The sequence below is a fragment of the Ascaphus truei genome, chromosome 3, assembly GCF_040206685.1.
Source record: "Ascaphus truei isolate aAscTru1 chromosome 3, aAscTru1.hap1, whole genome shotgun sequence".
Lineage (NCBI taxonomy): Eukaryota > Metazoa > Chordata > Amphibia > Anura > Ascaphidae > Ascaphus > Ascaphus truei.
In genome coordinates, this window is record NC_134485.1 from 346,551,065 (window position 1) to 346,563,826 (window position 12,762).

The 12,762-nt window shown below is 42.2% G+C and overlaps 1 protein-coding gene and 2 long non-coding RNA genes across 4 annotated transcripts in view; 2 read left to right on the top strand and 1 right to left on the bottom strand.

The window, feature by feature from the left end:
• The first annotated feature begins 3,318 nt into the window (after positions 1–3,318).
• On the top strand, positions 3,319–4,255 carry LOC142491125 (uncharacterized). Its single transcript, XR_012800291.1, has 2 exons — positions 3,319–3,842; positions 4,052–4,255. It is a non-coding gene; the product is annotated as an uncharacterized LOC142491125 (long non-coding RNA).
• Positions 4,256–5,642: 1,387 nt separating this feature from the next.
• LOC142491126 (uncharacterized) lies at positions 5,643–7,212 on the bottom strand. The gene is made up of 2 exons (XR_012800292.1): positions 6,056–7,212; positions 5,643–5,846 (listed from the first exon to the last, which is right to left on the bottom strand). It is a non-coding gene; the product is annotated as an uncharacterized LOC142491126 (long non-coding RNA).
• A 455-nt stretch (positions 7,213–7,667) lies between these two features.
• The window catches only part of CALCOCO1 (calcium binding and coiled-coil domain 1), a 60,864-nt gene continuing 55,769 nt past the window's right edge, over positions 7,668–12,762 (top strand). Inside the window, exon 1 of one of the 2 annotated variants that reach the window (XM_075591801.1) lies at positions 7,668–8,258. The gene's annotated coding sequence lies outside the window, so the exon portion shown is untranslated. The remainder of the gene's footprint in view (positions 8,259–12,762) is intronic. The other variant, XM_075591800.1, reaches the window with a different exon arrangement.

Below are 12,762 nucleotides of genomic sequence, written 5' to 3' on the forward strand. Positions count from 1 at the left end.
TTTGTCTCTCCTGAGAATTAATCTCATATGCTCAAGTATGCGTTGCTTTAGCGGTCGCGTGGTTAATCCCACATACCGTTTATTGCAACCACACATGAGCATATAGATCACATGGTCAGTATTACAAGTGATACATGACAAAATCTTGAACACTCTCGTGTTATCAGACCCTGAAAATGTTTTAGTCTTCAAAAGATATTTACATATCTTACAATGGTGGCAGGGGTAGCAACCAACCAAGTTTGGAAATAATTCCTTGGGTTTAGAAATTAATCTAGGCACACTAGGAGAAATCAAATTGGCCATTGTTTGAGATCTTTGAAAGACCACACGAGGATCATGGGTCACCATGTCTTTAAGAAGAGGGTCAGTACCTAGTATGGGCCAGTATTTCTTAATGATTTTTTTGATGTCATATGATTGGTTGCTAAACCTGGTAATGAAGAAGGGTGGGAGATTGTCATTAGTTTTAGTAAGAGATGTATTCTTTTTGAGTTTAGTAGAGGAGACTGCTCCCCGTTTAACTATAAGGTTCTCTCTTGGCTCCATCTTTGCACTAAGATAGGCCTCCTGGAGAATAGCCGGATCATAACCCCTCGCCTCGAATCTCTCAATCATCTCAAGTGATCTAATTTCAAAGTCCTCAATGCTCGAACAGTTCCTACGAAGGCGTAGGAATTGGCCCCGAGGTATGCCTCTGAAAAGATTCTTATCATGAGAGCTTTTGGCATGTAATATGGTGTTACGAGCATTGGGCTTTCTGTAGATATCAGTATGTACTCTCATATTAAGATCAACATAAAGACAGAGATCGAGGTAAGAGATGTGATGGTGATGGTGCTGGGCAGTGAATGAAAGATTGAAGGGATTTTTATTAAGGTGTGAAATAAAGGCATGCAATTGAGTGATAGTGCCTTTCCATACTAAAATCAAATCATCAATATAACGGTGATACGTGACTATAAGATGTCTGAAGGGGTTCCCATCTCCAAACACGTGGCACTGTTCCCACCAACCCATAAAAAGGTTGGCATATGATGGGGCAAAGCATGTTCCCATTGCTGTGCCACGCGTTTGGAGATAAAAATTCCCTGCAAACATGAAATAGTTGTGTGTCAAAAGAAAAGAAATACTATTTAATAAAAAAGTGATATGTGCTGGTGATAAATCTGATTGGGTTTCCAGAAAGAAACGTGCAGAAATAAGGCCATGTGTGTGTGCAATGCTGGTATAAAGTGAGGTCACATCTAGTGTGACCCATAAGTATTGAGGTGCCCAGGTGAAATCTGAAAATATGGAGAGTACATGAGATGTATCAAGAAGATGCGAGGGGAGGGCAGAGACCAATGGCTGTAAATAGTGATCGACATATATTTAAAGGTTCTCACCTAGAGAGCCCATGCTAGACACAATGGGTCTCCCCGGTGGAGCCAAGAGAGACTTATGAATTTTAGGTAGATGATGAAAAATTGGGATAACGGGACATTTACACCTCAGGAATTCGAACTCAGTGGTTGACAAAACCTGAAGTATTCTTCCTAAATCCAAAAGTTCATCAAGCTCACGTCCGAAGGCAAGTGTGGGGTCAGATTTTAATAAAACATATGAATCCGCATCGCTTAGCTGGCGTAAGGCTTCTTTAATGTAATAGTCATAGTCGACTACCACTACCGCTCCTCCTTTGTCAGCTTTTTTGATAATGATGGTGTTGTTACTTTGTATATTTCTTAATGCATCACGCTGAGCAGGGGTAAGATTGGCAGTGGTTTGTCTAATAGTACCCATTGTAGATATGCCTTGTGATAAGAGTTTCAGATCTCTCTGAACAGATGTTTGAAAAGTATCTATGGCATGGCCTCTAAGGAAATTGGGACAAAACGTGGACTGTCTTTTCAGACCAGAGTCTTTTCTTCCTAGAAAGTTCTGTAAAGAATCCTCACAGATAGTCTCTTGTTCCCTGAATAGCTCTGAGAGGTCCTGTAGATGGCACTGTTCTTTAAATGACAGATGGGCATTAATGTCAAAAATAGGCATTGTAGTGGACTGATTGTTATCAGAGGTTATTAGGTTTGAAGGTCCCCTTGAATCAGTTTGACATTCTTTTTGTCTGAAAAATCTTTTTAAAGATAATTTTCTCGTGAACTTGTAAAGGTCCACAATTGTAGAGAACAAGTCAAAGTTCTTAGTGGGTGCAAATGTTAATCCCAGATCAAGAATTTCTATTTCTGATTTACTTAGTGAGTATTGAGAGATGTTAATCACATTAGTGTCTTCTAATTCTGGTACCTCATTTTCTTTGACGGAGCTGACCACCAGTTGATGTCTGGATCTTCTCCGTCGCCTTCTTCGTTTTTTGACGGTGGTTTCGTGATCTTTGGTTGAGGTACAGGATTGCTCTTTTCATCTGCTGAGGATACTGCTGACTCGTTCTCTGAAAAGGAAACACTTGGGCCCACAAAATCATTATCAGACAGGTCAGACTCAAAGCTCTTGCCTAATTGGTAACTGGTATGTGAGGTTTTTCTAAGGATAGACTTCGTGGGTTTATTAGACTTATTCCCTTGTTCCTGTTTTTTATTTGTGTTTGTAGGGTTATTGCCTTTATTAGATGATTTAGGCCTCTTAGGTCTCTGCCACATGTATATTTGGTTTTTGAGATAATCCGCCTTATCACGTTCATATTTGTTTTGTTTGGCCAACATGATGCCATTCTCTATGGTGTTGACACGTTGTGCTAATTTAGCATCCATTTCATTAAATTTGTCAATATCAGTAAATGCAAGAAGTTTTTTTTGGAGTTCTTTAACTTGCTTCTCTGCAATGGACTTTTCTTTAAGCTTACGTTGTATTATAAGTTCGATGAGCTTGAAAGAGCAGTGGTCTAGGATTTTAATCCACTGTGCCTCGAATTCCCTGTCGTCAAAACCAAAAGAAGGTGCTTTTTTAATTCTTAAGCCACGTGGTATTCTTTTATCTTTTACATAATTCTCAAGAGAGATCAAGTCCCACCACAGTCTTATATCTTGCGTGATGTAATTTTCTAGTCTGAAAAAATGGGGCTTCAGGTCCTCTGTTGCTTCACAGACAAGGGCACAATCCTTGTCAAACACTGAGCCTGCCTTTTTAGACCTAGCAGTGTGGTCTGAGTAATTAAAAGCAAAGTGTAAGGGCATGGCTGCAACAGGACTAGGATCTGACATTTGAACCTCCATTATATCAATAGAGCTGCCAGGTATGAGGTAGAGAAAAAAAAAAGAAAAGAAAAATAAATTGAAACAGAAAAAGAAACTGTGTAATAAATTGAAAAAATGTAGAAAAATTATAACATGCTGAAAAAATGAAATTAAAAAGACCTGTGACAAGGTCTAATGCTGGTGAGTTCAAAAAATAAGTCAATAATGCCTTGCACTCTGAGCAGGCAACGGTATAAAGTCTGGGATAGAAAAAATTAACCGTGTAGGAGCTCAAAAGAGTGTAGACAAAGGTGCCAGGCAGGGCAAAGTCAATATGAAAGCATTTATATGGAGTTGACACCGGGTATATAAAGTCGGGTAGGACTGTGATAAGGAGCAAGGTAAGTGTCTAATAACGCAAGAGAGGGCTGTTAACGGGAGAATGGAAAGGTACTCACTCAATCCCTGACCCTGGCTGGCCGCCCGGTGTGGAGTCCACGCGACTCACAAGATCACCGCTCTGCTTTCCTCCTTCCAGCTCCAGTCCTGCATAGATGCGTCTCCCTCTGTGTTTGCGGCTGCTTCCGCTTCCGGTGGTGAACACTGATCCTCGCAGCAGTGACTGAGAAGGTAAAGGATTCGTGGTCCATCCGCTCCAGAGAGAATAAGGTAAGAACTCACCAGCAAAAAGGGGTTAAAACTAATTTATTGGGCTACATAAAAACAAAAAATAGACAGTGACAAACTCTCCCACGCGTTTCACGCCCACTATGGCGCTTTCTCAAGGAGTACTGGGTAAGGGGAGGTCCTGGGTATTTAACATACTCCCCGTCATGCAAAACAGCTGATGTAAATAAACACTTGATTTTGTTTTGCAGATAGTAAAGAAACAAGACAGAACAGAAGAGAAGCAGGATGAGAAAAAACAGAATAAGGGAAAACAGAATAAATGTATATACTATATACAAATGAAAAAAGAAGGGTAATGATGAATAAGTGAAAATAAACAAATGAATGAATGAGATACATCTTGGACAAAGATGATTCCTGATGTTATGTCCCAATAAAATATTACCAAATCATGTCATGCCTCATATGTAATGATTGACTAACCAATGATTATAGCCTATCCAATTAGATAGGTAGAAAATTAACTCACTGGTATACAAATAAATTTTAGCATACAAAGCTTCGCATGGAATTGCAATAGAAATAATATTGCAATAAATAGGTAAGTGGACGTATAATAGTAGTGATTCGAGGCGAGGGGTTATGATCCGGCTATTCTCCAGGAGGCCTATCTTAGTGCAAAGATGGAGCCAAGAGAGAACCTTATAGTTAAACGGGGAGCAGTCTCCTCTACTAAACTCAAAAAGAATACATCTCTTACTAAAACTAATGACAATCTCCCACCCTTCTTCATTACCAGGTTTAGCAACCAATCATATGACATCAAAAAAATCATTAAGAAATACTGGCCCATACTAGGTACTGACCCTCTTCTTAAAGACATGGTGACCCATGATCCTCGTGTGGTCTTTCAAAGATCTCAAACAATGGCCAATTTGATTTCTCCTAGTGTGCCTAGATTAATTTCTAAACCCAAGGAATTATTTCCAAACTTGGTTGGTTGCTACCCCTGCCACCATTGTAAGATATGTAAATATCTTTTGAAGACTAAAACATTTTCAGGGTCTGATAACACGAGAGTGTTCAAGATTTTGTCATGTATCACTTGTAATACTGACCATGTGATCTATATGCTCATGTGTGGTTGCAATAAACGGTATGTGGGATTAACCACGCGACCGCTAAAGCAACGCATACTTGAGCATATGAGATTAATTCTCAGGAGAGACAAACTGCACCCGGTCTCTAATCACTTTGACATATGTCAAAAGGGAAGTCTGTTGAACTTTAGATGTGTTGCACTTGAGTCTGTTAAAATGCATTACAGAGGTGGTGATAGAGCCAATTTGCTTCACAGACGTGAGGCATTTTGGATATTTACACTCAACACCTTAGCACCCAATGGGTTAAATATCGACTGGGACCTGAAGAGTTTCCTTTAAGGATATACTATAGTACTATACTTAATTGGCACATATAATGTGCTTCAAAAGGTATTACTTTATTAATGTATCATCTTTATCCCACCATATATATCCCCCCTCTAGTCGTGCATGTGAGCAGACTCCAGTATCACTCTGTATTCTTTATCGGTTGCCAGGGTGACTTACTACTATTTTTTGAAATTCCTTTATGATGTTTTAACATATTAGAGACTCAGATGGTTCAACACTATTATACGTCCACTTACCTATTTATTGCAATATTATTTCTATTGCAATTCCATGCGAAGCTTTGTATGCTAAAATTTATTTGTATACCAGTGAGTTAATTTTCTACCTATCTAATTGGATAGGCTATAATCATTGGTTAGTCAATCATTACATATGAGGCATGACATGATTTGGTAATATTTTATTGGGACATAACATCAGGAATCATCTTTGTCCAAGATGTATCTCATTCATTCATTTGTTTATTTTCACTTATTCATCATTACCCTTCTTTTTTCATTTGTATATAGTATATACATTTATTCTGTTTTCCCTTATTCTGTTTTTTCTCATCCTGCTTCTCTTCTGTTCTGTCTTGTTTCTTTACTATCTGCAAAACAAAATCAAGTGTTTATTTACATCAGCTGTTTTGCATGACGGGGAGTATGTTAAATACCCAGGACCTCCCCTTACCCAGTACTCCTTGAGAAAGCGCCATAGTGGGCGTGAAACGCGTGGGAGAGTTTGTCACTGTCTATTTTTTGTTTTTATGTAGCCCAATAAATTAGTTTTAACCCCTTTTTGCTGGTGAGTTCTTACCTTATTCTCTCTGGAGCGGATGGACCACGAATCCTTTACCTTCTCAGTCACTGCTGCGAGGATCAGTGTTCACCACCGGAAGCGGAAGCAGCCGCAAACACAGAGGGAGACGCATCTATGCAGGACTGGAGCTGGAAGGAGGAAAGCAGAGCGGTGATCTTGTGAGTCGCGTGGACTCCACACCGGGCGGCCAGCCAGGGTCAGGGATTGAGTGAGTACCTTTCCATTCTCCCGTTAACAGCCCTCTCTTGCGTTATTAGACACTTACCTTGCTCCTTATCACAGTCCTACCCGACTTTATATACCCGGTGTCAACTCCATATAAATGCTTTCATATTGACTTTGCCCTGCCTGGCACCTTTGTCTACACTCTTTTGAGCTCCTACACGGTTAATTTTTTCTGTACCCATCACTGATAGGCTTACACAGGCCATGAGTCACCACCTTACTTCCATCACTTACAAGTGGGCGGAAAGGGGGGAGGGTAAATGGCCCCTAGATTAACCCATGAAGGCCCTGAACTTACTAGGGACTTACATCACAGATACACTGTGGGGGAAAGAGAGGTATTATGGGACATTCCATGTTACATATAGAATAAGGCCCTCAGTGTCAGTAGATACTTAGTAAATCTCTACTCAACGATTGTGCGTCTCATTTTTAACATTCATGATCTCATACTTGCAGCGGCGGATGCAAATGTGAAAATCCGCCGCCCATGGGCACTTAGCTGTTGCGGCGCCTCCTTACTGCCGCCCCCCTCATTCTGAACCACAGGATGTCAACAACGAAATGTCACACGGGGTCACGGTGCCATGGTAACGTGACGTCATTTGACGCTGCGCCGTCGCATTGCCATAGCAACGAGATTCCGTGTGACGTCACGTTCGTACCATCCACGGCGGCATTTAACGCTGCGGCTCAGGAGAAGCAGGGCAGCAGGTAAGGAGGCAGCCTCAACTGCTAAGTGACCTCCCATCTGGCCCGAGAGTGTGGCAAAAGTATATGGGGGCGGACATGTTTGCCGCCTCAAAATGTTGCCGCCCTAGGCCCGGGCCTAATTGTAATTGTTAATCCGCTGCTGCATACTTGAGAACGAGAGGTAACTCTCAATGCATTACTTCCTGTATAAATAAGGCCTCGTTCAGGGTGCCTGAGACAGGAGTTGGAGGGAGGGCAGGAGTTGGAGGGAGGGCAGGATGTAGGGAGGGAGGGCAGGAGGGAGGGAGGGCAGGAGGGCGGGAGGGAGGGAGGGCAGGAGGGCGGGAGGGAGGAAGGGAGGGAGGGAGGGCAGGAGGTAGGGAGGGCGGCAGTTTGCTGGGCGATGTGTGTTCATCCCCAGCAGACTGTTTCAGGAGTTGAGGAAGGGGCGGGGCTACACACGGCAGCTTAGGGATCCAAGTTGCAGTCATGAAATCATTCTCAAGAATGATTTCATTGGCTGCCGAGGTCCCAGTGACGCTGCTGCAGTTTCAAAAAACGATTTTTTCGTTTATTTAAACTGTAGCCAGCGTCAACTCCTGGCTTCTGAGACAGGGCAGCTGCTACCCTGACAACCAGTATTCAATTTGAATACTTTGTGTCCCACGGCAGCACGCACGTCAGCACGCCCTCCCTCCGAAGCCTGCACCCTGAACGAGGCCTAAATTGACTTTAAGACTTTCACTCTTTAAAATCAGGACTTTTCCCATGAAATGTCTTTTTGTGCCCAGCACATGCACATATTGAGGTCCTTGGGAGGTGACACTTATGAAGCTGCTGTTAAAGACTAGTCTGATGGTCATGAATTACTGCAGGATTAATGAATTTCCTATTTAGCGAGCCTTCCAAGCAAATAGTCTCCCTCATACACAAATTACAATACATACATTAAGAATTTGTAGCTTTAATTTAAATATATAATCAAGCTCGCGGACGATGTCTGGGAAATAAAGATTTCAGCCTTATCACTACCCTAAACAGCAGTGACAATTTGCACTACAACTCCCACAATGCCCCGACAGGCTGCCACAGCCACACCCGTCACCTGTAGCAACCATAATCCTGCTTCAACTGCTTGCTAGCGCATCGCAAAGCCTGTCGGGCAATGTAGTTCTAATTCGCGCAGTTTTCCATCGAATGAGCATTTGTGGGAACTACAAGTCCCAGAGTGCTCCGCGCAGAGCTGCTGTTGTTTTGGAACAGCTGATTTCGGAGTGCGGGGGTAAGAGGTTTTATATCTGTATGCGACGCTCCAATTTGGCGGGTGGTGGTCTTCTACCCGAGCAAGGGGTGTGGGATCGCAGTGCTTTTGTTTTTTGGGGGTACCAGAGGGAAGAGTGTGACTTATTTGCACAGCTCTTGTTGTCCTTCCTCTGAGTACACAAGGTCTGCGCCACAAACCTTCATCTGCTGCAGGCCTCGTACTCTGAGCAGTCTGGTCACACGCGACCTTTTCAAGCTGCACCCCTCCCAAATTATATTTATCAAGGGCATACAAAACCCGTGCCAAAGTGTACATCCTATCACCCTAACATGCCCAATCACCACCCTAACATGCCCAATCGCCACCCTAACATGCCCAATCACCATAACATGCCCAATCACCACCCTAACATGCCCAATCACCCTAACATGCCCAATCACCACCCTAACATGCCCATCACCATAACATACACCCGACCTACTGTATTAAGACCATTTATATATTTTTTAAATAAAAAGCAGAATTATAAGAGGTGAACTGGCTAGGGTTAACAAAGAGCTGGACTTGTGTCATGTGTCAAAGTGATGAGGAGGTGACAGAAAGCAGATTGTATATACATGTACTTATGGTTATGTAACGCAATGTGCCCTCTGTTTGCTGTGGTGGCGGCACTGCCTGGTGTCTGTACAATTGCCAGGAAATCTTCAGTCCCATCATGTTTACATCTGTGATCATTTTATGATCAATAACAAAAACCAAAGCAAAATGTGTTGTGTGTGTGTATATGTTGCTTGTACGCAATTCTCCTGGTTTGATAATTGGAGCAGAATAAAAATAGAACCTATTTATGGAAGGAACACACCCCATTGCTTTAAATAGGAACTTTAAATTTAACCTGGGTGCTTTTAGGTTTTTATTGATTTTACAATGTACTTCCCCCCCCCCCATCTTTTTATGAGTGCTTTTTTATAATGCCTTTCGTGATTGTAATGTTATGCTTTTAGTTGCAGAATTCACGAAAAATTGTACATAGATTTTTCTGGGAGAAGACAGCTGGTATTACCTCTTCCAAGAAATAAACAATATCTGAGAAAATAAAAATATTGATAAATATTTTAAAGTACTTAAGTAATAATCCCCTCAGAACAGGGCATTACTGGCCAATAACTGGTAGAGTTGAAGGCCCGAGGTGAAGCCAAGTGACTTTAACCCAGCCAGGGTATTATTGACCAGTAATACCCTGTTCTGAGGGCTAAATGTAGGCTTTTTTCATTAATAATAGATTCTTTTGTATATTTATATAGATTTTTTTTTAAACTACAATAAAATGGTAAATACATTAAAGCACCTCTATATACACTGCAGCTATCTATATCCACACACTGCCGCCCCCTCTGTGTACACACACCAGCTCTTCACAAACACACACACACAACACACTGCAGCTCTACACACAAACAGCTACACAAACAAACTGCTGCTACACACAAACTCTTTAGCTACATCCAAACTCTGTTTCTCCTGCTACACACACACATACAACACAACAGTACCACACACTGCATCTCTACACACACACAAACGCTGCAGCTACACACAAACTCTGCAGGGCTACACACACACAAACTCTGCAGCTACACACAAACTCTGCAGCGCTACACACACACACATACACTCTGCAGCTACACACACACACAACCACATACACTCTGCAGCTACACACACACACACAAACTCTGCAGCAGACGCACACACACTGCAGAAGATCCCCTGCCCGGTCTGAGAGCTATTTCTGCCTCCTGACCAATCCCCTTCCCTGTCTCAGAGCTGTTCTGACAAAGGAGAAGCTGATTGGCTAGAAACAAACACTTGGCAAGCTGCCAAAAATTCCGGGCATTACTGAATGAATAATGCCCAGAATTTTAACCAATCAGAGAGCAGGGATTTCTATAATGCCTGGAATTTTACAGCTTTAGCCTATAATTGAAAATATTTGAGTACTACTCCTGTGCTTTTCTAAATTTAACATTTGGAGGGTTAACCAAAAGATACAAGTAAACAATATGAAATTGAGTAGCACGTCATAGTTTGCACTAGGAAATTTGATTTACCTCTGGTACTGTCACTCCTGTGAGTTTATAAAGTGAAAAACATATATACCTACAAATGTGAAACAATTTTTTAATTACTCAGCTGAGTACACACACATTACTTGCTATATAATTCTTTACTTGAACAGAAGGTTGCCCAGGAGCAGAACCTCTGCTTTCTTGGTCTGTGATAGCCCTGCTCATGGAATGTTCATTGGGGAATTTCTCATGGAAAAGGTCATCAACAAAACCATAATCCCTTCAATGATTGGCTAGTCGGCAGTGATGCAGCTAGTGGCTATCTCATGCTACCTTTCTATCAAGGTATCGAAAGTGCATTATCTGAAAACGGTATTCTCCTGTTCTTCATCACTTCTACGCTGTGACTTCCTGGTCAAATAAAAATACATCATTCAATACAAATCTCCAACTAGGTCTTGCTGATCTATTTAGTACTAATTGAACATGTTACTTATAGCGCTAAATAAATAAACAGAACAAATTATTGTATGGGTAAGGTTTAGGCAGGATTGGTGGAAGTGTATTCCCAAGTTAAGTGGATACCAGATGTGAAACAGGTCTGGATGAGCTTACCAGGTTACCATAGAGAAAGGCAAAAGTTGTTGCTTGGATCGATGGTCTGAAGAGGTGTGAGTTGATCTGTGATGACATTAACCATAAGTAAATGTCTATCAAATCCCGCAGCGTTTTAATAATCGTATCTTAACCCAGATAGCCAACATTTCTACAAAAACAAATACAACCTTACAGTAGGTTTGGTATGATAGGTTTCTCCTTTGTAGAATATATTGCACTCCTTCAATTTAATATACCTGCTGGAGTAATTGAAAGTTGCAGCACTAACCTGCAAAGTTAGGGACCGATTGCAAAGTCATAGTTTGCCTTAAGGGTTAGGATAAACTACTTCGTGCAGTGCTTTATTGAGATTGCTGTCATGTATGACAATTCATTACAAAGCTTGCTTTAAGCAACTAGCAAAAACTGCCACAAAATGACGGTCAGAGGTGAGGGCATTAATGCAATAAAATGTAATTTGTTTAATATGTCCCTGTGAGACTTGGAGTTGATCCAAGTGTCATGCACCTCTGATAATATCTTACAATGCCACCTTATTAAAATACTTAATTCAAAGTGCACACTAGTGTAATCCTTAACCGGCTCCAAAGGAGTTTACATCATATTGACTATATACATGGCAGTGCCCTGCCTCTCATTCCTGTGCTGGGTAAGTGCAGGCTGGGCGTGGATGCTTGAATGTAACAAGGATGGGCGCTACAAACTTTTATAAAACGTATAGTGCTTTATTGGACGTCCGTCGATAATGCTTCACAGACATTGACATACTTCACATTTGACTGATAACTCGTAGCAAATAATAATATACAGAACGTCATCCCCTTTGTAGCTCTCCTACGCTAGTGAGGTACTGGACTTATCTGGGCTTCATCCACTTTGTAGCTCTCACTCTTATGCTGGGATGGTGCTTGGCTTGTTGGTAAGGGTTACAATTGGTAGTCTCTTGCATAGAGTCAGTGATGCCCCGTGTTAAATGGACCTCTCTGGAATACACTTTGGGCCGCTGAATTAGGAACCCACTACTGTGTACCGCTTACTACTTCCATACCTATCTGTTCAGGATTGCCTTAGGGAACATGTCATGTACGGCACACCTGTGAGCACTTGACCTGCATACAGAACAAGGGTTAATACACAGATCTCTAGCTGGCCCCCTTTTCACCTTGGCAAAGGTTTCTCAAATGAACAATAATTTATGCCCAGACCTTGCATTGAATCACACATAAGACCCACCCCTGTCATAAATCAGCTACTGGGTTCACAATTTTACAACGTAGAAGAAAAAAATTATTGATGTTTAAAGTACGCCTAAATATATGAAAGACCTCATATCTTAATTTCTCTAATACTTAGATGCCATTCTCACGGTTATGTCTGTGCACTTCACATACACGCCTACATATAACATTTGCAGCCCAACATCTGTTTTTGCATGAGAAACAGATATCTGTCTTTGGCACCCCCTTAATCATGAAGAGTGTGGTATGATTTGATTTGTCTTATTGCAAAGACGCCAAATATGTACCTGTTAGGCCTCGTCCAGGGTGGTGCTGAGCAGGCGCGCGCGCGCTGGACACGATGAGACAATGCACGTGGCCTGAGTGAGCGGGCGGGCGCGCCTGCTTGGCGCTCAGCCGCTTGCCAGCAAGCAAAATTGATTTTGCTGCTCGCAAGCGCGTCACGTGAGTGGTTCGCCCAATGAGGGCGAACTAGCTCCGTGACATCGTGGCCGCACCCCCAGACGCGCGCACCTAGTCAGCCAGGAATCGCCCGGCCGAGCAGGGCGCAGCGCTGGAGAGCCAGCGCGCCTGTTTCCACGCTGGACGAGGCCTTAG